Source organism: Adiantum capillus-veneris, chromosome 28 (genome assembly GCF_014529385.1).
Source record: "Adiantum capillus-veneris isolate H3 chromosome 28, ASM1452938v2, whole genome shotgun sequence".
Lineage (NCBI taxonomy): Eukaryota > Viridiplantae > Streptophyta > Polypodiopsida > Polypodiales > Pteridaceae > Adiantum > Adiantum capillus-veneris.
The window spans coordinates 79,401,302-79,426,472 of NC_140958.1; positions in this window are offsets into that span (position 1 = coordinate 79,401,302).

Below are 25,171 nucleotides of genomic sequence, written 5' to 3' on the forward strand. Positions count from 1 at the left end.
CTCGTACCAGCTCTGGAAGATCAGGTCAGAAGTTTGCAAAGAGAGCTAAGGTTAGAGCAAGTGCAAAGATTGCACATGGCGGAGGGATCATTTGCTGCAGAGGAGAGGCTCACATCAGAAAACCAAACACTAAGGACAGAAAATGAGGCCCTCCGCAAACAGCTCCAAGACCTCCAAGAGCAACAAAGAAGAGAAACAGAGACACCACAAGAAGAAGCAGGGGGAGCAGCCATAGAGCTACCAGAAACTAGAGAGGCAACCACAATTGAAGATCCAGCCCCAGTTCAAGAAGTGGCCTCAACTTCAGGAATCTCTGAAGAAGAATAACAAAGGCTCCAGGACCAAATAGAAAAGTCAACAGAGGAAAGTGCCAAGACGGAAATGGAATGGGAAAGGAGACTCCTCATCTCCATTAGACTTCAAGGTTTAGACACAAAAGTGCTCCATGAAGAGTGGATACAACCCAGCCTGCCTTTCCCTCTGATGAAATTTGAAGTGATAAAGACGAAAAAGAGAATAGAGGAGGAGCAGTATGTCGCTCTTTACGAAGGCGACATCACAAAAGATGAACAATCAAAGAAGATTGTAGATTCTCAACCTAGATGGAGGAAAGGTTGGCTGAACAAATACCCAGCCTACCTCATCTACTTGGTAGAGGCTCCAAAGGAGATTCGGGAGGATGCAACCTTCTGCCCGGTGCCAAGAGTCAGAAGCTGGAAAGAGCATGGCAGGATTGCAGAAAAGAAGCCAAATTGGCTTAATTACCCAAGGATGCCAGGACCAAAGGCAGGAGAGAGAATAGGTAAAGCCTACATGGTGAAAACCCTAACGGGCACCATCAAACTCTTTACTGGCTCTCCTGACCTTTCGTGTCAGATGCTAAAGAAGATCTGCAGGACTCTCTTAGCATGCATTGAAGTGTTCGCGCCAGATAAAGCCACGACCTCGAGTCTACTATCGATGGCCGACACAGTGACGGATATGATGTATGATCTTTCATTGCAGCCATCACCAAAGGTGTTACATCTCTTATACCAAAGAATTATGTTTTTGCCTAGCTTCCACATGCAAACATTCGAAGAAGCTTTCTACACCGGCTTTTTCACTCACGAAAGCAAAATATTCGGCCCAACCTTGACCATCGGCAACCTACGCTACGAATCACATTTGCAGATGCTCAAGACGACAGGACTCTATTGACCAAGCCTAAAAGTCATGTCAGGGACGACATAAACGCGGAGGGGGGGAGTGTTGAGCCAGCAGAGGATCACACCCACATTTTTGCTCACACCCATCATTTTGTAACCATTGATTGTAATAAATGTCTTTCCGACATTAATTTTGATTTGAGCCATTCATTAAGTAACGGGACTCAATTGAGTTTCCGGCTTATAATCCCGAAGTAATTTCACCTGTTGATGTAAATAATTAGAGATGTTCTCACCTCCAAGGCTGAGGTATATAAGCCAAAGTTTTGTAACCTAAGGAGGATTCAATTAATCAAAGTGAGTTTTTGAGCGCCGTGACTGTGTCTGAGAGAGAGAGAGAGAGAGAGAGAGAGAGAGCGAGAGTCTTATCTTCTTGCTACGCGAGCTACGGGGCCGCCATTGGAGAAGCGACACCGCCATTGTGTTAGCAACGGTGAGAGCTACGCACAGATACCAAGAGTGCGCGCTATCGGCTTCTACGTGTGGTAAGTTCCTACGAGCTTCGGTGTGAGTTTTCTTCCAACTCGTGTGTCGGAATAGAGCGTGCAGCATATCTATAGAACCACAACGAGTAGAGCTACACATTAGTACCATCGGGGTCAAGTTTCGGTCACCTGTATTTTTTGGCCTGTCTTCATACGCGTTTGCCGCACGGAGTGGTTATAGGTTGATTTTGCAGTTCAAGTCTTTAGGGTGTTGTTCTTACCTAGTGCATAGACTTCCCCTTGAGTTTGAGATCGATTCGATGATTCTAGATCCTGTTTCGTATAGCATTCGTTCGTAGTACGGATTTCAGTCACTTGCGTATTTTAGAACTTAGATTTGATTTCCTTAGTAGTGATTGTCATTAGAAGGTCGAGTAGGTGATTTGGCACCCACCTAGTTGTTTCCATGCGCCTGCGGGTCAAGCTCCGTCCTCGTCTGACAAATTCTGTTGTTGGTTGAGTTCTCGCTATTTAGCTTCCGCTAGCGGCGTAACCGCCTTAACACTCGCATCGCCTTTTTTTTTTTGGGGGGGGGGGGGGTCCACCTCGAGATGCCTGCCATCCCTCTTGCATCATCGATCCCCTTACCCGCCCCCACGTGCGTCCCAGTGTCACTTAGTGCCATGAGTCTACAACTGAACTTGGATGACTCCTTAAATAGTCATTTTTCTATTTCAATCTGAACAAAAGATTAGGGTTCTTATAATTCGTCCCATCTTACAATTGGAGGGGAGCATTTTTCCAAAGAAAATGTATAGGCTCGATATTTATGGGCATTGAGGTTGCTTTAAAGACACCAATATCATAATCATAAATATAGCGTGTATATAGGGTGTTAATCAGAATCCTATTATACACGTGCGACACGGAGAGGTTTTGAAGAGAGATCCAGAACAACAAAATCATCTACACCATTTACACTAGTATAAAATGGCACCGCCTTCAGCGGCGGCATGGCCCCTCTTACCCTCAAACTCCTTGCTTCCACTGCCTATTCAAAGAGGGTTTTGGACCACTTGCCAAAATTATGAGATACCAAGATCAATGATACCTTGGACTATTTTTAATGGAGCTCTCTCTCTCTCTCTCTCTCTCTCTCTCTCTCTCTCTCTCTCTCTCCCCTAATTCACTGCAGAGAGCTCAGGACTATTCTAGCATGTCATGGGAGACGTCTAGTACGTCTATTTACAAAGACGGACATTGATGATTCTCTTCAGCGCATCGATGCAATACTTTCTCGGACAATGCCCGGCATCGAACAATGCCCAATGCCATGCATCACAGAATCCTTGGGCATTGATGATGATGATGATAAATGAGTCTCATTTTAACTTTACTTCATTTTTATTTTGTGATCAGACATTGTATTAGATCCACCAAGATTGTATGAGTTTGGTCTCATAGGTCATTTTGGCCCTTGGCCCTTTGAAGACGTTTAATATAACATTTCGTTTCATTTCATTCTCCCCTCGTTTTGTCTTCCACGCTCCTTCCTCTACATGTGAGTGCTCTCTCTCTCTCTCTCTCTCTCTCTCTCTCTCTCTCTCTCTCTCTCTCTCTCTTCCCCTTCCACGGGCTTCTCATCTCCAACAACACAATAGGGGTGACCTTGATTTGGCATGGGTGATTCTATGCATTGTAGAAGCAAGGACCATTTTGGTATTTTGGGATCTGCCCTTGCTCCAAATCTGCTAAAAACAGCTTTCCTCTAGGGCATCGTACCTTCGAATGCATCGATTGCAGCATGTGCCCGTAGGTTGGCCATCGTGGGCATTATGGAAGGAGTGGAGGAGGGTATCGGATTGGTAGTCCCACTATCTCCCACAGTTGGATGGTGCCGCTATGAAGGCTGGGATGATACATGGCATTGCTGCTCCTTGGCATCCTCTCTCTCTCTCTCTCTCTCTCTCTCTCTCTCTCTCTCTCTCTCTCTCTCAACGAAACTCTCAAGCCGATCAAGCTTGACTACAACGCAATAGATTGTATCACCTGGAGAGGCCCTGACAAGCCTATACCACATGGGCATGCCATCATTGAATTCGGAAGCAAGGAAGGTTGGCTCAAGCTTATCCAACAATCACGTCTTCTCAAAGACACCAAGCTTTGGATCGCAAAAGAACTCACTCCGCTACAACTCAAATGCAAAAGTGAAGAGCTCAAGAAGGTACAGGAAGATCGCAAACAAGGTAAATAGGATAGCGGTTGAGCGCCTACTATACGCCATGAGAGTAGGTGAGTCGTCTTCCTCCATTTCTTCCACTAGATTCAATGGAGAGTTGTTGCTTTGCCAGAAGCCATCCACAGGATTCTGTTTCAGCGTGCTTGCATAGCAGTTTGAGCCCCTAGTAAGTACCATGGGATCCCTCCTTCTTTACCTGAGAAGACTCTCCCTCTCTCTCTCTCTCTCTCTCTCTCTCTCTCTCTCTCTCTCTCTCTCTCTCTCTCTCTCTCTCTCTCACACACACACACACACACACAACTTGACGCTCCTCCTCTCTGTGCTCATGTTCCCGCTTTTGATAAACGAAGACCCTCCCCAATTTTTGAATTAGGTGCAATCTGATCAAAACTAAACTCTGGAAAAAAACTAAACTCGGGATCCTGAGTTTAATTTTTAAAGATGGACGGCCAGATTGCGTGCGCCCCTCTTTTTGAATGAGCATCGTTGATCCCGTGCTTATGACCGTGTGGCACTTAAAGGGGAGCGTCTCCCTCTCTCTCTCTCTCTCTCTCTCTCTCTCTCTCTCTCTCTCTCTCTCTCTCTCTCTCTCTCTCTCTCTTTGCATCACGATGGTGGCTGCTCCTAGCGAAAAAGGGTTGAGAGCCCAGCAATGGCCCGCCACGTCCCTGTAGCTAAGCACCGAGAGACTCACCGGCAATGTACCTGCAGCATCGGAACTTCAAAAGCTATGCGTAAATGGTAACCCCCGATGCTAGTCATTCACGTGGAGGGAGCAGGCCTCATTGGCTGTGACGTAGGGATAGTGTGTCAGGAGAGGTTGACTTGAATGGCCCATCGACGGTAGTGCTGCAGCATGTGCGCAAGGTGCCGATAGGTAGTGAATTTGGGGTCTCAACCGGCCAGCCATCGGAGACCAGCGCATGTGAGCAGGCTATCTCTGAGCACACAGAAGACAGTGCACACTTGCCTAAAGTGGCCGGAGTAAGCACATTTCACCACGTGTCGGGAGGGAGGGGCCGGAATCCCTCCCCCATTATAATAGTATATATAGATAGATAGATATAGCTATAGATATAGATCGTCAAAGCCGTGATGAGGGAGTTTTGAAGGTGGCGAACCTCGTTTATAAGTGACATGGGGTGTCACTCATGGGATCAACGGCAAGGCTCTTTAACGGCGAGGTGAGGGAGCTTTGGACCGTCGGATGCACGCGACAAGGGGGTCCGAGAACTTGTACGTGTGGACTCGCATTGCATGCACAGATGCGTGATAGGCAAGCTAGATAGAGTGTGGGAGTCTGTGGGATGAGGTCGGGGGCTTGAGCAACGAGCGCGACAAAGGAACCCTAATTTTTTTAGGTCACGCCAGCAAGATCAAGGCACCGTTGATCCCTCGAGTCGACCCCGTGTCACTATAAACGAGGGGTGGCGAAGGAGGCTCTTGGAGATGCAAAGGCTCTTATTTTTACACCTCTTTTTTATTGTTAACACCCTACAATCTCTAATTGTAAGAGTCTATATTATTCATTTTACCATAAGCCACCATATCTCTACTACCGTCGTCTACCACTACTACTGCACTTTAAATATAATTCCTGAATACCCAAAAGATTCCTCGCACTTTTGACGCGCCTGTGATTTCTTAGGCTGGGTTCACATCGGGCGGTGGAAGGAATTGGAAAAGCTTGTAAACCAACAAGAAAGTGCCATGTGGACCTTGTTGTTCACATAGGGCGGCGGAAAAGTGAGATGGAGAGTGCCACATCGTGGAAGAGAAAAAGAGGATTTGTTCCGACCCCCCTCTGCGCGCCCCCTGGAAGTTCTTTCTTCCACCCTCCCACTTGGCAAAAAATGCCATGCTGGCAGCAATCACATTAAACTAAAACTCCCACCCTTTTGTCCACACTTGCCTCCTCTTCTTTCTTCCGCCGCCGCCCGGCGTTCACATAAGACGGTGGTAGAAAATTGCCTCACATTTTTCTCCGCCAACAATGTGAAACATGGCCGGGAGAAGAGAACGTTTGCAAGCTTCTCCAACTGGAAGAGCTCATAAAGTTTCTTGTTTTCCGTTGCCTCGATGTGAACCCAGCCTTGGCCATGCGCCTTTCCTGTTCCTGCCATAGCGACCTGGCATTGTTGACCTCCTCCTTTAGCCCTGCTACTTGTCGTAGCCCTCTTACCGCTTCACCCTTCTCTCCTCCCTCTACAACCTGTTGCCTGCATAGCCCAAAATGTAGAAACACACACACACACACAACAAGAGCACTTTAAGCCCTGCTCCATCCTTTTCCCCCCCTTTTTGTCCCTCTTTCCATGCCACCCAACCCCTATACCCTCAACAAATCTTTGCCCTGCAGACATCGTGTGGTGAAGAGAGAGGAGGAAAGATGATGAGCCCTACAGACGTCGTGTGGAGAGAGAAATATGGCATGGATGCCCACGTAGGAGTAGAAATACAGAACCCACTTTTGAAAACAAGTCCATTTGCTTCTAATTAACCCTCATAATCTCACCCTTCCCTTTTCTGTTTAAACTTAATGAGGTCATTTTTCTATTTTATTTCAGCTGGTATCCCCTACTTGTAAGAGTCTTTATTATTCATTTACCATAAGCCACCATAGCACTACTTGTAAGAGCCTCATGAAATTCTTGGAGGCCTTGTTCTATGCGTAGAGAGTAGGGGAGGGTAGGCTAGATCTACAAGAGGGGGCACCAGCCCTACTTGTAAGAGTCTTTATTATTCATTTACCATAAGCCACCATAGCACTACTTGTAAGAGCCTCATGAAATTCTTGGAGGCCTTGTTCTATGCGTAGAGAGTAGGGGAGGGTAGGCTAGATCTACAAGAGGGGGCACCAGCCCTGGCGGTCTCACATCGACGTGAGGAGCTCCTCATGTGGGACATCCCGGGGCCGCCCTCTTTTGTGGGTTTGGTGTACAACGTTGTTGCCCGCTGTGCAGAGTTTCTTGGGACACGTGGTTGTAGGCCAGTGGACAAGGGAGGTCTTGGGTAGGGACCTCCAGCTGCCCTTGCGGGTCATGGAGCTCTTCTGGCTCTTCAAAGACAGGCCCTACTTTTGATCTTGGGGGTTGGAGGATCTGGTTCTGTCGTGGCTCACCAAGGTGACCTGGTCAGAGTTTTGCTTGGAGGTTGCATGTGGGAGGATTTGGTTCTATCGATGGTCTAGATATGGGATCTTTGTTCTCCAGTGGGAGCGGATTAAGCGGTGGGCAGGTGTGAGTTTCCCGACGTCTTGGTGGCAACCCGTTTCTGCATGATGGGAGCTAGTTATGTTGGTCAATACGTGATGGTACGGTTCATCTATCATGGGGTGGCTATTGCTTTGGGATCAATAAGCTTGCTATTCCTACTCCGTTGGTTGTTTGTTGGTTGTGTTTTGTCGGACTTCGTGGGCACTAACAGCTCGGTGTGAGAGGGCTAGCAATGGTGGCACCCTCTAGGTTCTGCACGGCTTTATGTTTTTTTTGTAATTGGTTTGCAGACTTCCATGTAAAAAGCCTGGTCTTTGGACTCCGGTGTTTACATATACTTGGTCTCTAGGCTTTTGTGTATATGGACTTCTATTGTTGGTTGATGCTCTTGCTCAGTATGAGGGGAGCTATGTATGAAATTTTTTGGTTTTCTTTAGTACAGTATCACTCACTATTGAGTTTCTAGGGAAAAAAAAGAGTATATTATTCATTTACCATGTAGACCACATGTGTACGTACAACAAAGTAACAACATTCTCAGCAGTGTTGGAGGGGATTCTTTGTACAAAGAGCATTTCCACCATTGGTCGTTTTTAAGCTCCTTAATCCAAGGGTTGACCTTGCCTGGAAACGACCAACTCCTTGTGAAGCTCTTCACGGACGACTCCCTGCTCTTCTTGAAAGCTAGCCATAAAATAGTCAGGAAGGCTCTGGAGATTGTGCAAGCATTTTCCATAGCCTCAGGGTCACCACACTCTAATGATCAAGACTGATTGGTTCTCTTCCTTCAATAAGCAGTGAGGTAAACAATGGTCGGAACCTAGTTGGGTGGCGGTAGCAAATAACAATTGGAACCCACAATGGCCACTATCGATGAAGATTTTTTTGTGAAAGGTGTTATGGGGGGCTTTTCCACAACAAGCATCAAGATCCAAGCTCGAGGTATTAGTTCAGATAGATGCTCAGGGTGCAAAACAACAACTGAGGATGCCTCCCACTTATTCAAGGACTGCCCAACAATTAGAGGCCTGGCAAGCAAGATATGTAAATGGATTCAAAGAACTTGGAAGACAGGGTTCTTCAAAAACAATCTGTTCTTAGGAGGGAAGGGGATGAAAATCCAAGCGGTTCTAATCTGCACACAAATTATTAGATTCCTCTTTTAACAAATTTGGAAGGCCAGGAACTGCCAAGTGTTCAAAAAGGACCTCTCAATAGCCAACTTCACAGAGATTATCCAAGAAAGCAGAGAAATGTTAATTGTTACGATTGGGAAAAGAAAAAATTTGGATGAGCGAAATCGGACAACTCTCGTCGTCATGACCGTTAAACAGTGAGTAAGGGCTCATGGATAACGACTCGTCTCTTCTGAGGCAATGTAACTTCTTGGTGCAGTGATTCCTCAAGGCTCGACACAAGCTTGAGGTTACTTTGTACATTTCTTTGTGGAAAATTTAATACATTTACTCATGTGAATTTGGCCAAAAGAAAAAACTCCTTAATTAGAACTCTATAATCCCTACTCTACAAGTGAAGGTTTCAAGGCTCTCTATAGGTAAAGGTTTCAAGGTTCTCTCTCTCTCTCTCTCTCTCTCTCTCTCTCTCTCTCTCTCTCTCTCTCTCTCTCTCTCTCTCTCTCTCTAACAAAAAACGCAGCTATTTTTTGACCTAGTAGACAGCAGTTCACTCTTTTGATCATAACTTCTTCATCCGAACTCCGATTTGGGTGATCTATAGCCTCAATCAAAGAGCACAAAGCCCTCTACGCATTGATGTAAAGACAAAAAAATTTAGAGTTATGGAAGGTGTTTCTGTAACATCTTTTTGAATTGAACAGGTTCAAGAAAATTGACTCTCATCTCTTATTTTACATACAATGTCTTCCGGCACTCGCGAGGGTTCTTCTTCTTCAACAAGGTCTACAACCATTGTGGAAAATGATCCAAAATCTCCTAAGTATGGAGATAGCAACACATCCACCTACAAGGCATTGATTCAAAAGAAGAGAAGAAGATGGGAAGTAAAGCAACAACTTTTTCAAGTCCAAGAAAATGCACATGCATGTGGAAGATTTTGGAGAAACTTGAGGGACAAGCGGGTTGAGAATTTTGGTAACTTGAGTCTTGTGGATATGTACACACATTGTAGGTAATTATATGAACAAGCAAATGCTGAAAAATATCATTTTATGGTTCACTCCCATGTATGCCCTCTTTTTTTACTATTGAGGATGTATGCGGTGGGCTTGAAAAGTTGTCCACTCGTAAAGCGGGAGATCTTCAAGGTATCAAGCCGGAGATTATCAAATGGATGGGAGATTTTATCCATGAGTGGATGTGTGATATGTTTAACCTTGAACTTCAACATGGTATGCCTTATGATTGGAGTACTAATTGGGTTAAGCCTTTGCATAAAGGAGGGGATGTAAAGAATGTACACAACTACCGGACTATAATGATTGGGTCTCTTATGGAAAAGTTGTTTGGGTGCATACTGGAGATGAAATTGAGCGATTGGGCTGAAGAGAATGACAAGCGTGCAAAGGGACAAACGGGTTTTTGTCGATGCCATAGCACCATTGATCATCTTGTCACTCTTCGTGTTCTCATGGAGGAAAGTCGGTTGAAAGGCAAGCGATTGTATTGTTACCAACTCTCTTTGGTCTATGCATCGATCGATTAGAACAAATGGTACTTGACTTTATGCAAGAAGAAGGCATTGAAGAGGTCACTATTTGCAATGCGGTAATCATGCTTTTGTTGTATGCGGATGATGTAGTGCTTCTAGCACACACTTTAGAAGATGCACAAAAGTTTATGGTTGTCCTTAAGAACTTTTGCTTGCATAGTGGGATGATTGTGAATGAATCCAAAACAAAGGTTATGCTTGTGAACACCAACCATAAGAAGAAGCCACGCATTGTGTACAACAATGAGACACTTGAAGTTGTTGAGAGCTTTAAGTACCTTGGCCTTGAGGTTTCGTCCAATCACAAGTGGCATGAATGTGCTATGCGTCGTTTGGAAGCGGGAAAGAGAGCATATTATGCATTTGAGAACATGTGTAATGCGGGAAACATCAAGTGTTGGGTGCTCAAGAATATATCTTTTTGATGCAATGGTGACACTGGTTCTTCTCTATGGAGTTGAAGTGTGGGGCGGGAGCATCTCAAAGTCTACTTGGAAAGAGTTTGAGAATGTCCAAAAGCATTTTCTTACAAACTTTCTCCAACTGAAGACACAAACACCATATATGCTCCTACTTCTTGAGTCGGGATGTCTTCCAATTGAGGTTATGGGCATGGAAAGGGTTGTGGAGTACATGATAAAGATGCATCAAAACCCCTCACATCGACTTCCTACAATTGCAGGGGAAGCAAGCAAAAAAGTTCAAAAGACGCATAAAAGCGAGACCTTGAGCACGGGATGGATACAAGACATAAAGAAGTGGTTTGGGAGATGGGATGCATTACACTTGCTACATGATGCTTCAATTGACTCCCAAGTGAATGAAGCTTTTCTACAACGCCAATGTATTATGGCTTGGGAGAAATCCAGTGGGTCACGCTTCATACATTACACCACCCATATTGCCCCCAACTACAAAACCATGTTCTTCGCTGAAAGAGGAAACTGTACTCACACTTACATGCTTGAGCCTATCCCCTTGTCGGCGAGACGCACTATTGTAGCCATTTGGCTTAGCTCCCATTTCCTTCGATGCGAGATAGGGCATTGGGGCAATGGAGAAGAGTTAAATCGATTGTGCATATTACGCTCATTGCAAGTTCGAGAGTCTGAGTATCACATACTACTAGAGTGCTCAGCTTTTGGTCACATCCGAACTTGCTTCTCTCACATTTTCAGCCATAACTTAGACCTACACACTTTCCTCTCCCAGCCAAAGTGAGGGCTCTCCATTGCGACTCTCGTCACCACAATTTTGGAGCATCGAGAGTCACTCATCAACCATACATATACTACATCCCATGTAACTTTGGTCCCATAGGTCATATTTGACCTCCGAGGATGATAATGAAATCTCTCTCTCTCTCTCTCTCTCTCTCTCTCTCTCTCACACACACACACACACACACACACACACACACGGCGTGCGTAAGTAGACACATGAGCAAGGTACTTCAAACATAGGAAAAGATTCGTATGCAAGATTCTAGCAGGGGAAGAGTAGACACATGAGCAAACTCTTTCTACTAGGCTTGTGCAAAATGGAATTCAAAGCGCCATGCTCATTGTCTATTTGCAAGAGAGAGAGCCAAAATCATGCATATGAATCTCTTCCCATGTTTGAAGCACCATTCTCATGTGTCTATTTGTGTGCGCGCGCGCACGTGCGTGCACGAGAGAGAGAGAGAGAGAGAGAGAGAGAGGGGGGGGGGGGGGGGGGGGGGGGGGGGGATAGAAGGAGAAGTTTTTATGTCACAGGAACAATTTTAGGAGTCTGTGTGATGTGAACTTGGCCAAAAAAAAGACTCCTTAATCCAAACTCTATAATCCCTACTCTGTAGGTGAAGGTTTCAAGGCTCTCTCTCTCTCTCTCTCTCTCTCTCTCTCTCTCTCTCTCTCTCTCTCTCTCTCTCTCTCACACACACACACACACACACACACACGTGTGCATAAATAGACACATGAGCATGGTACTTCGAACATGGGAAGAGATTCATATGCAAGATTCTAGCAGGGGAAGAGTAGACACATGAGCACACTCTTTCTACTAGGCTTGTGCAAAATGGAATTCAAAGCGCCCTGCTCATTGTCTCTTTCAGGAGAGAGAGCCAAAATCATGCATATGAATCTCTTTCCATGTTTGAAGCACCATTCCCATGTGTCTATGTGCATGCGCGCACGCGACACAGAGAGAGAGAGAGAGAGAGAGAGAGAGAGAGAGAGAGAGAGAGAGAGAGAGAATAGAAGGAGAATTTTTTATGTCACAGGAACAATTCCAAGAGGCTCTGTGTGATGAGTCTTGAACTCAAACTTGATTGTGCAAATGGAGTGGTTGACACAAAGACACCAAAGCAACACGATGAAATTGGTGAGGGCAAGCGACAATGTTTCCATCTTACCTCCATCTATGATCCCAAAAGTTTTGTGCACGTCAATGTGTGTGGGTGGACAACGATGGTTTCACATAGAATATGGTTTCACCCCCGTAAAATAGTATTTCAACTGTATTCAATTATGTTGATTAGTTTCAAAAAAAAAATGTTTTTTTTAGAAGAGTAGAATGTATTTTAATAAAAACAAAAAAGGATACAAAGATCCCACAGTAAGGGTGTGGCATAGAATTTCAAAATTATTTGCAAAACATTGTCCCATTGTTACTCATGTAGTAGCCTTTCGTCAATTTTGTTTTATTTTTTTCCCCAAATAGTGTGTGTGTCTTTGAACACACGGGATTAATAGGTAGGTTGGTATGCAATTTTAATATTAGAAATGCACACAATTTCTTATAATCTTTAAAAGTTTATTCCTTATATAATTGGAAATGACGCTGTTGAGACTTTGAACTTTGATGCATGCAAAGAATTCGATAAAATTCTTAAGGAAGTTGTGATCGTGTTTAAACAAGTGAACGAATCACACTGGCTTTCTAAAATAATTAGAACGTGATAAAATCATTAGACTGAGTTTAAGTAGAATCAGTGTTCAAGAAAGGATTGCCTCAGCTTAACCTTGAGCCGATTGAAAATGAAGACTAACTAGTTGCAAACCATGGTAAAGGGAAGAAAAACTGGTGAAATATGTGAGAAAATAGTTCAAAAATCTTACAAATTTTAAATTTATGCTAGTATTTCCGGTTCACTTCTTTGCAAGAAGGAAACTCAGTTGACGACCGTTTAATAAAAGAGACATTCCTGAATATTTACTAGAATTAAGTTATAGAATGTAAGAAAAGTCAAGCCATGTAAAACTGTGAAATGAAATGTGAAATTAAAAAAACTCATTAATATGTGTGTGTATCCATAGAATTTACTAGAATTATACAAGTGAAGTTTCACTTTAACATTCTAAAACAATAGAATGCAAAAAAAATCAATACATATAAGGATATGAAATGAAAAGATCCATTTACTATTTTAAAATTGAAATAACATTTAATGTAAGTCTCAATCATCATTGAAAACGTTGAAACCCAACTCAACTCTGAGGAAAGCCAAAAATAGTGTGTCGTGCCTTGCTTATTTATAATTTTTGGAAGGGAAACTCATGAATGGCGTGCCACATCTCATGAATAAAGCTATGCAAAGTTGGGGACAATAACAGTTGCTTTGATGTGTGCATTGCAACGTGCACCTCTCTATTCATGAAGGCACATTTTACCTACCAGCCCTTTGACTTTCATTTGAGCTTTAGTCCATCATGAACATAGTCCTCCTACGTGAAGTAGAGGATGAAGCCCCCCTCCCCTGTCCACAAGTGGTAAGCTTTTCAAGCTTGCTTTGAAAAAATCTTATAAAGTTTTCACATGGCTTAGGGACAGATCCCTCTTTTGGAACCCGTCGACCCTCAGAATTGATGTGCATCAGTTTAGAGAGCGTATGCTTTCATGGTTAAAGCAGCACAAATGAAATCCTCAATGCACCAATGCCTCTAAACTCCCCCCCTGTGGAGGTCCTCCCTTTGGCATCTTCAAGCGTATGCTTTCGTGGTTAAAGCAGCATAGATGAAATCCCCAATGTTAAATCAAGAGCTCGAGCCTTGCTCGCACCAGTGCCTCTAAACTCCCCCCCTAGAGATCCCCCTTTGACACTCATTTTTGTTACCTTAAATGCGAAGAAGTCCTCGATCTTTGTCTTCAGTTTGCCAATCGTGAAGGTGTCTTTGATGCATATACGTGTTGCGTAGGGCTTTTGATCGAGCCCCTTAAGCCCCAAACAATTATGTATAGCGTTCACAATTCCTCGCCCAATTTGGGCATCTCTAAACCAACTCCTTTACCCTAGTGTAATAATATTTTTTAAAAACAATTGGCCATAGTCACAATTGTGAGTGGAGATTTGATATTAACTCTGCACGAATGTAGAATGATTCTCAATCACAACTTGTGCGTTGAGGGGACAACCTTCCTATAAAGGGGCTACTAGTTACAAAATCAAGAGCATTACTAAGATAGTTGCATTGGAGGGTCAATGTCATAATAACTAATATCTAATTCTCCTAAATGATTTTCTCATGTTAAACTGATCATTTAATATGGGGAAGTGCCAGGGGCGAAAAAGCTAAAATATTGGTTAAGCTGGCAGATCAGCCACACTAGTGATCCAAAGGAGGGAAAATAGGGATCGAAAGGGGGGGACTATCTGCAAAAGAGAAAGGTGCAACAATGGGCTTAAAAGACCCTAAGGTTCAGCCCATTAAAACTTCCAAAATGCTAAGGTTCCAAAATTCAAAGGTTGTGTCAAGCTTAGGAAAATTGGATGCTTTGTGTGTGTGCTCAAAAAATCTTCATGCATCCCTACATAGGAGGGGGCGAGCCCTAGAAGTAGGAGATGAGAGAGAAACACACACACACTCACACAAGCTCCCTTTACATAAAGAGAATGAGGGACACATGTCAGCTCCCTAGGCCAGACGCCCACAAGGTGTACTCAAATCCTATTGGATGGCCATGGAGGTGGACCATTGAGAATTAGGCTAGAGTAAATCTAATTTAATTAATTTAAAAACACTTAATAAAGGAACCAATAAGATCTCTAGAAGACTATTGGATAGTCTCCCAAGGGGTCCAATGACCACTCAGCAGCCCAATGGCTTGCATGATTCCTATTGGCCGGGAGACAAAAGGGGTCGAATAAGAGTTGAGTTGCATTAATTAATTACCTAAAGCTCTCACAAAAGGGGAAAGGGGAACACATGTCAGAAGGCTATCACTTATGGTGCTTATTTCATTCGCTAAGCTTGGCATGGGCCAATAGGGAGTGATCATGAGCAAATAGCAATAGGGGTCGACCGAGAGAGAGAGAGAGAGGGGGGGCTGATTTTCTCAAGGCATTATCACTTACACACTCACACAATCTCATGTGTAGAGCAAGAAGACTCTCTCTCTCCTTCTCAAGCTTTAATGGAAAGCTTATCACCTACTCCAAGCTTGTGAGAACGGAGGCCTACACCAACAACTCTTGGCTTTGTGATGCAAATCCAACCAAGAGCCAAACTTCAATGCATGCCCATCTCCTCTACCATAATTATTAAGCTAAGCTATGCTAATATGAGTGATTATGTGAGGAGATGTACATCTTTCTCGTAAGACTACTCCTCCTTCCTCTCAATCTACTCTCATACCCCGCTAGCTCTCACCATCTTCCAAGGTGTGTGAGGTGTTGGGTCTGAGACCGTGAGGGAATTGATGTTGTGTTTAATAAGTGTTTTGCTTAGTGCTTGAAGTTTCCATCTTCATTGCACTAGCTAGTATTGAAGGAACATAAAGAATTGTATTCTAAAATGTCTCTCTTGATGGGAGAAACCATAATACAAAGCCTTTTGGAGGGGGGACCGGCTCCATGTAAATCCGGTCCTCAACTATTGTCAATAGCTTAATTTCTCTCTCTTTTGAAGTATTGTTCATGCTATCTAACTAGGTGTTATACTTTTTCTTGCCCTCTCCACCCAAGCACTCTTGTTATTCTCATTAGGAATCTATTCTAATGAAATGCTCACTATGTTCATGCCATTTTCCGCTACAAACAAGTTACTACGCCATTAAATGTTACATTGGTATCAGAGCAAAGGTTTCTCTTTTCTTGCTCAAGAACGGAGGTCCTCAAGCTAGCTATAAATGGTTGTTATTATTAATTGCAAATTAGTAAGTAGAATAGGTATTTTTCAGCCTTGCAGTGCGCATGCCTTCGTGTAGATAATGGGGCATCACCGTCGAGAGCTATGGTCTTAATAGTGGAGTCCTATGGGGCTTGGCTACGGCTTAACCACTATTGAGCTATTAGAAGCTTGACAGGAGCCGGTGTTGTTTTGGTGTTGAACGACTCTCTCTTCTATTCCTTGCAATTAATGGTATTCGAGCCACGGATATAGTAGCTTGAGTACTTTTTCTAAATGGGTAAAGAGGAGTAGCAACTAGGGGTAAAGAGGAGTAGCAACTAGGGCTTGAAGTGCTTTTTCTGAAGGGGTAAAGAGGAGTAGCAACTAGGGCTTGAAGTGCCAAAGTACACCTAAAAAGTTTACACTCACCTAAAAGTTTTTAGAATGGCTGACAATAGTAAAGAGAGTGAAATTAATGTTGATAACTTTGATTTTGCTAATGAACAGGCTACTAATTATGCCCCTATGCTTGTTAACTATCTTGTTTCTCGGCTTCATCAAGCCATGGGTAATCCATCCCTCCAAAGTGAAGTGCAACGGCAGCTTCGTGCTCATGGGATTCTCCAAACTCCCCATCATGACGAGAGAGTACCTAGGAAGCCTCCTTGTGAGACTCCCAAAAGAGGCCTCTCTTCGATTTGGGAGGAAGAAGAGGATCAATATGAAGGGCTCAGAAATTTGCTTCTTGATGACGCATCTCCTTCTCAAAGGAGAACTCAATGATAAAGAAGTGAGTCTCCTGCCACCTCGGTGGAGATGGCTCCACGAAGACAGCGGGCTAAACGCTCTCCATCACCTCCAAAACGGAGAAGACCATCACACACTTCTCCACACCATAATTCAAAGAGATGACAAAAAGCAAGAGAAGAAAAAGGTGAGAAAGAGGACACCCTCTTCTCCATCTTCTTCATCCTCTTCCTCTTATGAAAGTGATGGTGAAGACAAAGAAGATCAAGGCAAGAAAAAGGCGAGAAAGAGGTCACCCTCTTGTCCATCTTCCTTGAATTCTTCATCTTCTGAAGAAAGCGATGGTGCAACTTTTGAACCATCAAAAAGAAGAGGCCATAGGAAATTCTATGCCGCATGGAAGAGGTCGTCCAAGCTCAAGAAGTTCAAAGAGGGAGAAAAGAGCATCTCTTTCCTTACCTACGATGGCACCTTTGGTGCTACGGAAAAAGTCTTGCCCTATATCCAACAATTTGATGCGGCATTTGGAGATGAGGGCTTCACGGAGTCCTCTAAGCTATGCCATGTAGCTATGCACTTTCAAAAGTCCACCAGGCAATGGTGGTATAGCCAACGGTGAAGCTCCACAAACATGGAAAGCTTTAAGAGCTTCCATTATGAAGCAGTTTTTCGCCAACTGATGCCAAAGACAAAGTACTCACCAAATGGAAAATCTTGAAGCTCTCTCCCTACGAATCCATTCACAAATATGTAGACAAGTTTTGGGACCTACAACTCAAAGCCACTGTCTTCAAAAAGTTGGATTTTGGAGAGCAAAAGCAACAATTTAGTGCGGGCTTAATCGAAGAAATGGCAGAGGCCACACACCATATCGGCAGTTATACACCATACTATGGTGGCTTCTCGAATCAATTTCCAAACAGAGGCTAAAAGAAATTATAAGCCCACGGAAAACAAGGGTTCCAATGAGCCTTAGGGGAAGGACAATGTCCAAAAGTCTCCTAAGGGCAATTCCAATAACAACAAAGCTAAGGAGAAGGAAGTTTACAAAGGCAAAAATAAACTCTCTCCTGAAGAGCATGAGCGTTATCGCAAGGATAACTGTTGTTTCAAGTGCGGTGAGCAAGGGCATGCGTACCACGCTTGTCCCCAAAAGAACACTCGCCATGAGCCTCCTAGAGCTACCTTGGTCGAAATCCAAGAGGAGGAAACTCACCACAAAGGATCTCCTCTATGCCATGCTTGGGGAAAGGTAAGAGAACATGATGATTTTATTCTCTTTGACCCTGGTTCTACTCACAATTTCATATCCACAGAGTTGGCCACCAAGCTAGGCATACAAGCCTACGAGATGGGAGATTTTATACCCACATATGGTGATTTCAAGGGGCAAGAAGCTTCAGTCACTCCCTTAATCGGGAAATTGAAGATCCATGTCCAAAGTTATGTGGACAAAAAGGACTTCTTTATCTCTCCTCTCAAGTATGAGAATGTAATCATAAGGGAACCATGGTTTGATTGCATGGCTACCAATGTTAAATTCCCTGAAAGGAGAATCTACTTTAGGTTCAGAGAAAAGGATATGTACATAGATGCTAAGAAAATGGGTAACACCATACCCATTGTACATATGAAAGCTTTTAACAAGTCAATAAAGAGCTCTATTTTCGTGTACATGATTTTTCTTAAAGATTCTCAAAATGAACCTAATGCTCTAACAAAAGAAAATATAAACAATCACAAAGAATTAGAGTTATCCAATTCTCTCAAGGGGTTTCAAGATGTCTTTATTGACGATATCCCTTGTGAGCTACCTCCTAAACAAGGTAATGATGACCATGCAATTGAACTTCTTCCAAGAAGTTCACCGCCTAACAAACCTCCTTATAGAGTTTCTCAAGCTCAACAAGAGGAGATTATGCGGCAAGTGCATGAGTTAGTTGAGAAGGGCATGGTTAGGCCTAGCTCATCTCCATTTTGCTCACCTGTGCTATTAGTACAAAACAAAGATGGCACATATCGTATGTGTGTTGACTATAGAGCACTAAATAGGATCACTATCAAGAATAGGTTTCCCGTTCCACGGGTAGAAGACCTATTTGATAAGCTACAAGGGTCCACGTACTTCAATAGGATTGACCTAAAAAGTGGCTATCATCAAATAAGGATAGTTGATCAAGACATTGTAAAGACCGCATTTCGTGCTACATTTGGTCTTTACAAATATATTGTCATGCCTTTTGGCTTGACCAATGCACCAGCCATATTCCACCGCTTGATGGAGAAGCTATTGAGGCCTCACCGAACCTTTACTGGAGTGTTCTTTGATGATATCATCATCTACTCTAATTCATTAGACGAACACAAGCAACACCTCCAGGTAATATTTCAAGTTCTAAGAGAGAATAGACTTTATGTTAATCAAAAAAGTGAATTTTTTTTACAAGAGATTCAGTATTTAGGTCACATTATCTCTCAAGATGGCATCCAAATGGATCCATCAAAGTTGGAGGTAATAAAAGGGTGTCCTAAACCAAGGAATCTTCATGAACTAAGAAGCTTATAGGTATGTGTGCATACTATAAACGCTTCATAGAAATTTTCTCACAAATTGCAGGACCATTACATGATCTAACAAAGAAAACCGTTAGGTATACATGGTCTGCCAAGGAGAACAATGCTTTCAAAAAGCTTAAAGAAAAGCTTATCTCTCAACCTGTGCTTACATTGCCGGATCTCTGAAAGCCATTTGAGGTCCAATGTGACGCTTGTGTTGATTGCCTTGGAGCTGTTTTGCTCCAAGAAGGGCACACCATAGCCTATGAAAGTCAAAGGCTCGACCCTGTTGAGCAAGATCTAGGCATATATGAAAAAGGAACTCCTCGCAGTTCTACATGCCTTAGACTCATGGAAGCGCTATTTATTGGGGACTCCTTTCATTCTGCGAATGGATCACCAAAGTCTTAAGTACTTCATGACGTAGACCAAGCTCTTCGACAAACAAATGAGGTGGGCAAATTTCCTTTCGCAATTTCATTTTCATATTGCTCACATTGCTGGCAAGCATAATCAAGTAGCCGATGCACTCTCAAGACGATTGAGAGTGAATGCCGTTTCCATAGCAACTCACAATGATCTATCTTCAATGATAGATGAGTATGCTATCGATTCCGATTTTCAAGATGTGATTTCAGCCCTTGCATTAGGGAATAAAGAGGAACCATTTACTTTACAAGATGGTTATCTTCTCTATGGCAATAGACTATGCGTTACTAACTCACTACGTGAGAAATTAATGTATGAATCGCATGCTCCTCCTTATGCGGGGCATAGAGGGATTCAGTCTACCCTAAATGGGATTGAACATATTTCTATTGGCCTACCATCCTAGGGCGGTACTTTTTAGAATGTGTATGATATCACGTGAGTTAACCGGAGAGGATTATTAAAAGACCAAAATGTATAAAAATGTATACATACAGAGGGGGGTTGGGGGTTTTTTAAATAGGTTCACAGTGTAAGTATAGTATGTATATTGGGGTATTATTAATTACCTCTTGAACGCACGCGATATAGGGGTCTTTTGATAAGTGACTGCCCCGGGCCTACCATGAAAGAAAACATACAAGAGTATGTTTCTAAGTGTGTGGTATGCCAAAAGACAAAGTTTGATAGAGGGAAGCAACCTTTGCCAATCCTTAATTCACCATGGGAGAGCTATCCATGGATTTTATCTTTGGATTCCCTAAGTCTATCAATGGGAATACGGGAATATGGACGATAGTAGACAGGTTTAGTAAACAAGCTCATTTTATACCTCTCAAAAAGACTATCAAAGCCCATCAAATGGAAGCCCTCTTCATTTCACAAATCTTCGAGTACCATGGCTTGCCGATGTCCATAGTGTCGAATAGAGATCCTAGAATGACCAGTAATTTTTGGAAGGGTCTCTTTAAGAATTTAGGGACAAGCCTAAACTTCTCTTCGGCCTATCACCCACAAATGGATGGCCAAAGTGAAATAGCTAACTTATCAATTCTTGATCTACTAAAAGCCTATGTAACGGAAGTAGATGAAAGGTTCCAATGGGAGAAGTACTTACCCTTAGTGGAGTATGCCTACAATAACACTGTACATACTTCCACGGGAAAAGCACCTTTTGAGGTAATTGAGGGAAGATCAAAAATTCCCTTGCTACGTAAGGTACACGGGAAGATCTTTGTTGTAGACGAGTATAGACGAGACCTACAAGAATCTTTCCAAAAGATTAACGATGCTATCTCTATCTCACAGCAAAGGCAAAAGGCTGCTACTGACAAGCACAAAAGAGCCCAATCCTTTAACGAAAATGATTGGGTCTTACTCAAATTTCCCAAAGCTCGATTAAGGCAGCTACGAGACACCAAAATTACTATGCTAAGTTAGCAAAAAGGTACTATGGTCCCTTCCAAATTCTTAGGCCAATCAATGAGATGGTCTATCAAAATTGAAGTTGCCCAGCCATTGGCTCATACACAATGCTTTTAATGAGAGCCTATTTAAGCCTTACAAAAGAGAGCCACCACAAGAACCTACTATTGAAGACCCACCGGAGATCAAGGACCAAGAAGAGGTGCTGCAGCCCGAGTCCATTCTCCGACATGAAGACAAGGTATTAAGAGGCGGTAAGACTATCCGATGATATCTTATTAAGTTTAAGAATTATCGTTTTGAAGATGCTAGATGGATGCAAGGCATACAATTAAAGGATAACCCTAAACCTTGTCAATGCTTACAATGCTTCCCTAGAGTAAGCAAATGTACAAATGTTAAAAATGAACAAAGTTTTTGTCTTATAAGACTCTCTTTTTCTTTATTGTGCACAAAAATGAAGTAGTATGCATGCTTAGATCAAGTTTGCAGAGACGACGTCTCCCAAACACCAAGTAGAGCTTGTCACTCTACTATGGAAGAATGATAGGACTAATGTGCATACATGTGTGTGGCAGCTTAGGCTCTCAAGCATCAAATGGACTAGTCATCCATTCTGGAAAGATGTCGTAGGGTAACATAGGGATCCTCTACCCGCTAGAAAAGGGACTAATGAATATGCTTTATCTTCTCTACCCCATAATCGAGGACAACTATGGCTTCAAGAGCGAGGTAATGTCATAATTACTAATATCAGATTCTCCTAAATGATTTTCTCATGTTAAACTGATCATTTAGTATGGGGAAGTGCCAGGGGGGGAAAGCTAGAATATTGGTTAGGCTGGCAGACCGGCCACAGTAGGGAACCAAAGGAGGGAAAATAGGGATCCAAAAGGGGGCATCTGCAAAAGAGCAAGATGCAAAAATGGGCTTAAAAGATCCTAAGGTTCAACCCATTAAGACTTCCAAAATGCTAAGGTTCCAAAATTCAAAGGTTGTGTCCAAAGGTCAAAAGCCTAGGAAAATTGGATGCTTTGTGTGTGCTTAAAAAATCTTCATGCATCCCTGCATAGGAGGGAGAGAGCCCTAGAAGTAGGAGATGAGAGAGAAACACGCACACACCCACACAAGCTCCCTTTACACAAAGGGAATGAGGGACACATGTCAGCTCCCTAGGCCAGATGCCCCAAGGTGTACTCAAATCCTATCGGATGGCCATGGAGGTGGACCAATGAGAATTAGGCTAGAGTAAATCTAGTTTAATTAATTTAAAAACACTTAATTAAAGAACCAATAAGAATTAAGCTCTCCACAAGACTATTGGACAGTCTCCCAAGGGGTCCAATGACCATTCAGCAGCCCAATGGCTTGCCTGATTCCTATTGGCCAGGAGACAAAAGGGGTCCAATGAGAGTTTAGTTGCATTAATTAATTACCTAAAGCTCTCACAAAAGGGGAAAGAGAGACACATGTTAGAAGGCTATCACTTATGCTGCTTAAATTTCATTGGCTAAGCCTGGCATGGGCCAATAGGGTGTGAGCATGAGCAAATAGCAAGAGGGGTTGACCAAGAGAGAGAGAGGGGGGGCTGATTTTCTCAAGGCATTCTCACTTACACACTCACACAATCTCATGCGTAGAGCAAGAAGACTCTCTCTCTCTCCTTCTCAAGCTTTAATGGAAAGCTTATCACCTACTCCAAGCTTGTGAGAAGGGAGGCCTACACCAACAACTCTTGGCTTTGTGATGCAAATCCAACCAAGAGCCAAACTTCAATGCATGCCCATCTCCTCTACCATGCTAATTATTAAGCTAAGATATGCTAATATGAGTGATTATGTGAGGAGATGTACATCTTTCTCGTAAGACTACTCCTCCTTCCTCTCAATCTACTCTCATACCCCGCTAGCTCTCACCATCTTCGAAGGTGTGTGAGGTCTTGGGTCTAAGACCGTGAGGGAATTGATGTTGTGTTTAATAAGTGTTTTGCTTAGTGCTTGAAGTTTCCATCTTCATTGCACTAGCTAGTATTGAAGGAACACAAAGAATTCTATTGTAAAATGTCTCTCTTGATGGGAGAAACCATAATGCAAAGCCTTTTGGAGGGGGGGACCGGCTCCATGTAAATCCGGTCCTCAAATGTTGTCAATGGCTTAATTTCTCTCTCTTTTGAAGTATTGTTCATGCTATCTAGCTAGGTGTTATACTTTTTGTTGCTCTCTCCACCCAAGCACTCTTGTTATTCTCATTAGGAATCCATTCTAATGAAATGCTCACTATGTTCATGCCATTTTCTGCTACACACAAGTTACTAGGCCATTAAATGTTACAGTCAAAGGGAAGCAAACCTGAGCTAATTTGGACAGCTTGGATCCTGACTTTAGAGCTCATGTGTTTTCCAATGGAGATGAGCACTTCCCTGCTTTCTTGCACAATCTCTGTCCAGCTAGCTATCAAGGGTTTTTTTCCAAGCTGCATCAGTTCCAGGTCGTCCAAAGTTTCCTAAGGAAATATTAGCGGGAAATTTGGGTGTATCCGCATGCAGAGTTGGGGATTCATCTTAACAAAGCAGACCTTTTGTGGTTTTAACTAGAATTGAGAGTGATAGCTTGTATTGCTTGTTTCCTATCACCAGATCTCCTCCTTTTTCCAATTGATGTTATCACTTCTGTGTTTCCTTGGATAACCTCATTAAAGCCAGTAGTTTTGAGAGGTCATTTTCAAATATGCGTTGGTTCCTAGTCCTCCAAACCTCTTTAATGTAGCAAAAGAGAACAATTTGCGTGCAGATTAGAAGGGCTTGGTTTTTTAGAATCTTCCCTCCCATGCTAAATCACTCTTGTAGAACATATTCTCCATCCCTTATGGATCCATTTGCAGGTTTTCCCATCTAAGCCGCTTATACTCATGTAGTCTTTGAATAAGTGTGGAAGATCTTCACTCGCCGCTGCAACCTCAGCACCTATCTGATCCAATTCCTCTCGTGAAAATCTTAGTGCCGATCAAAATAGTTCCCCCACATTACCTACCACAGGAAAATCTTCATTGCAAGGGGCATTGGCGGTCCATACGTTAGTGGTTGTCATTCCACACTTAGATTTTGGCCATGCTTATGCTTCTATTTATTGAGGGGGGGAAACCAATCTCTTTAAAGCATTAGGGAGTAGTAAATTTCTTTGATTTTAGATTTACAACAAAAATTGTTCAATGGCCATTGCCAAGCCTTCCATTCAAATTCAACCTTGCAAATAGGCATCAAAACATTAACTAGATCTCAGATAGCTTTGTTGATTATTAGCATATTGTTAGCTCTGTTGCAGTGAAACTGGGTTGTTAATTAGTTTGCATTATTCCACCTCACGTTGTTGCTTTTGCAAAATTGAGCTAGATGATAAAGCCCTTTGATATTGATCTTCCTGCCAATCTCTCTCCAAAATAATTTTCTACCCACCTTAGATAGCCACGGGACCAATGTTTCATGGAGTTTTGGAAATTACTTGGCCACCTCCCCCCATCCAATGGTCTCTACAGCTCTATTACACTTACATTCCAGATAGCAGATGGTGCCACCTAATCTCAGGTTCACCCATCAAGGTGCTAGCAGTTTGTTGTTAATCTCTAACTCCTTCCATGGCCCACCTTGAGAGAAGAGCTTCACCTTGTCAATCATGTCCCCTATCATAATGGCCCATGCATGGTCTTGTTTAGCAATCACGACAAAAAATTTAGCACACTTGGCCTTTGCATGAATTTCAGGGTTGAGTATCCTAATACCACCTTGCTCCTTGGACCCAATAACATACTCCCATTTGGTCCATTGCCCATGAAGCGAATCTTTGGTGTTGTTCTTTCAAAGGAAAGTTTTCACCGGTTTTAGAAATTCCTTCTAGTTACGTCTAGCTATTTTTAGCAGCAGACAGATGAAGGATAGTTACAAAATCATGAACAAATTAATAATAAAACAATTTAACAAAATGGACTTTCAAAGGTCTTTAAATGAAAAGATTCTTTCACAAATTAAAATATTGCAATATCTTACATCATGGGATCAAACTTCTACGAATGCACTCCCTAATGCCTTCTTCTTCTTTAAGGCCTTTTTCAGGAGGCCAAAAAATGTCATATTCCTCCTAAAACTGATAGTGTC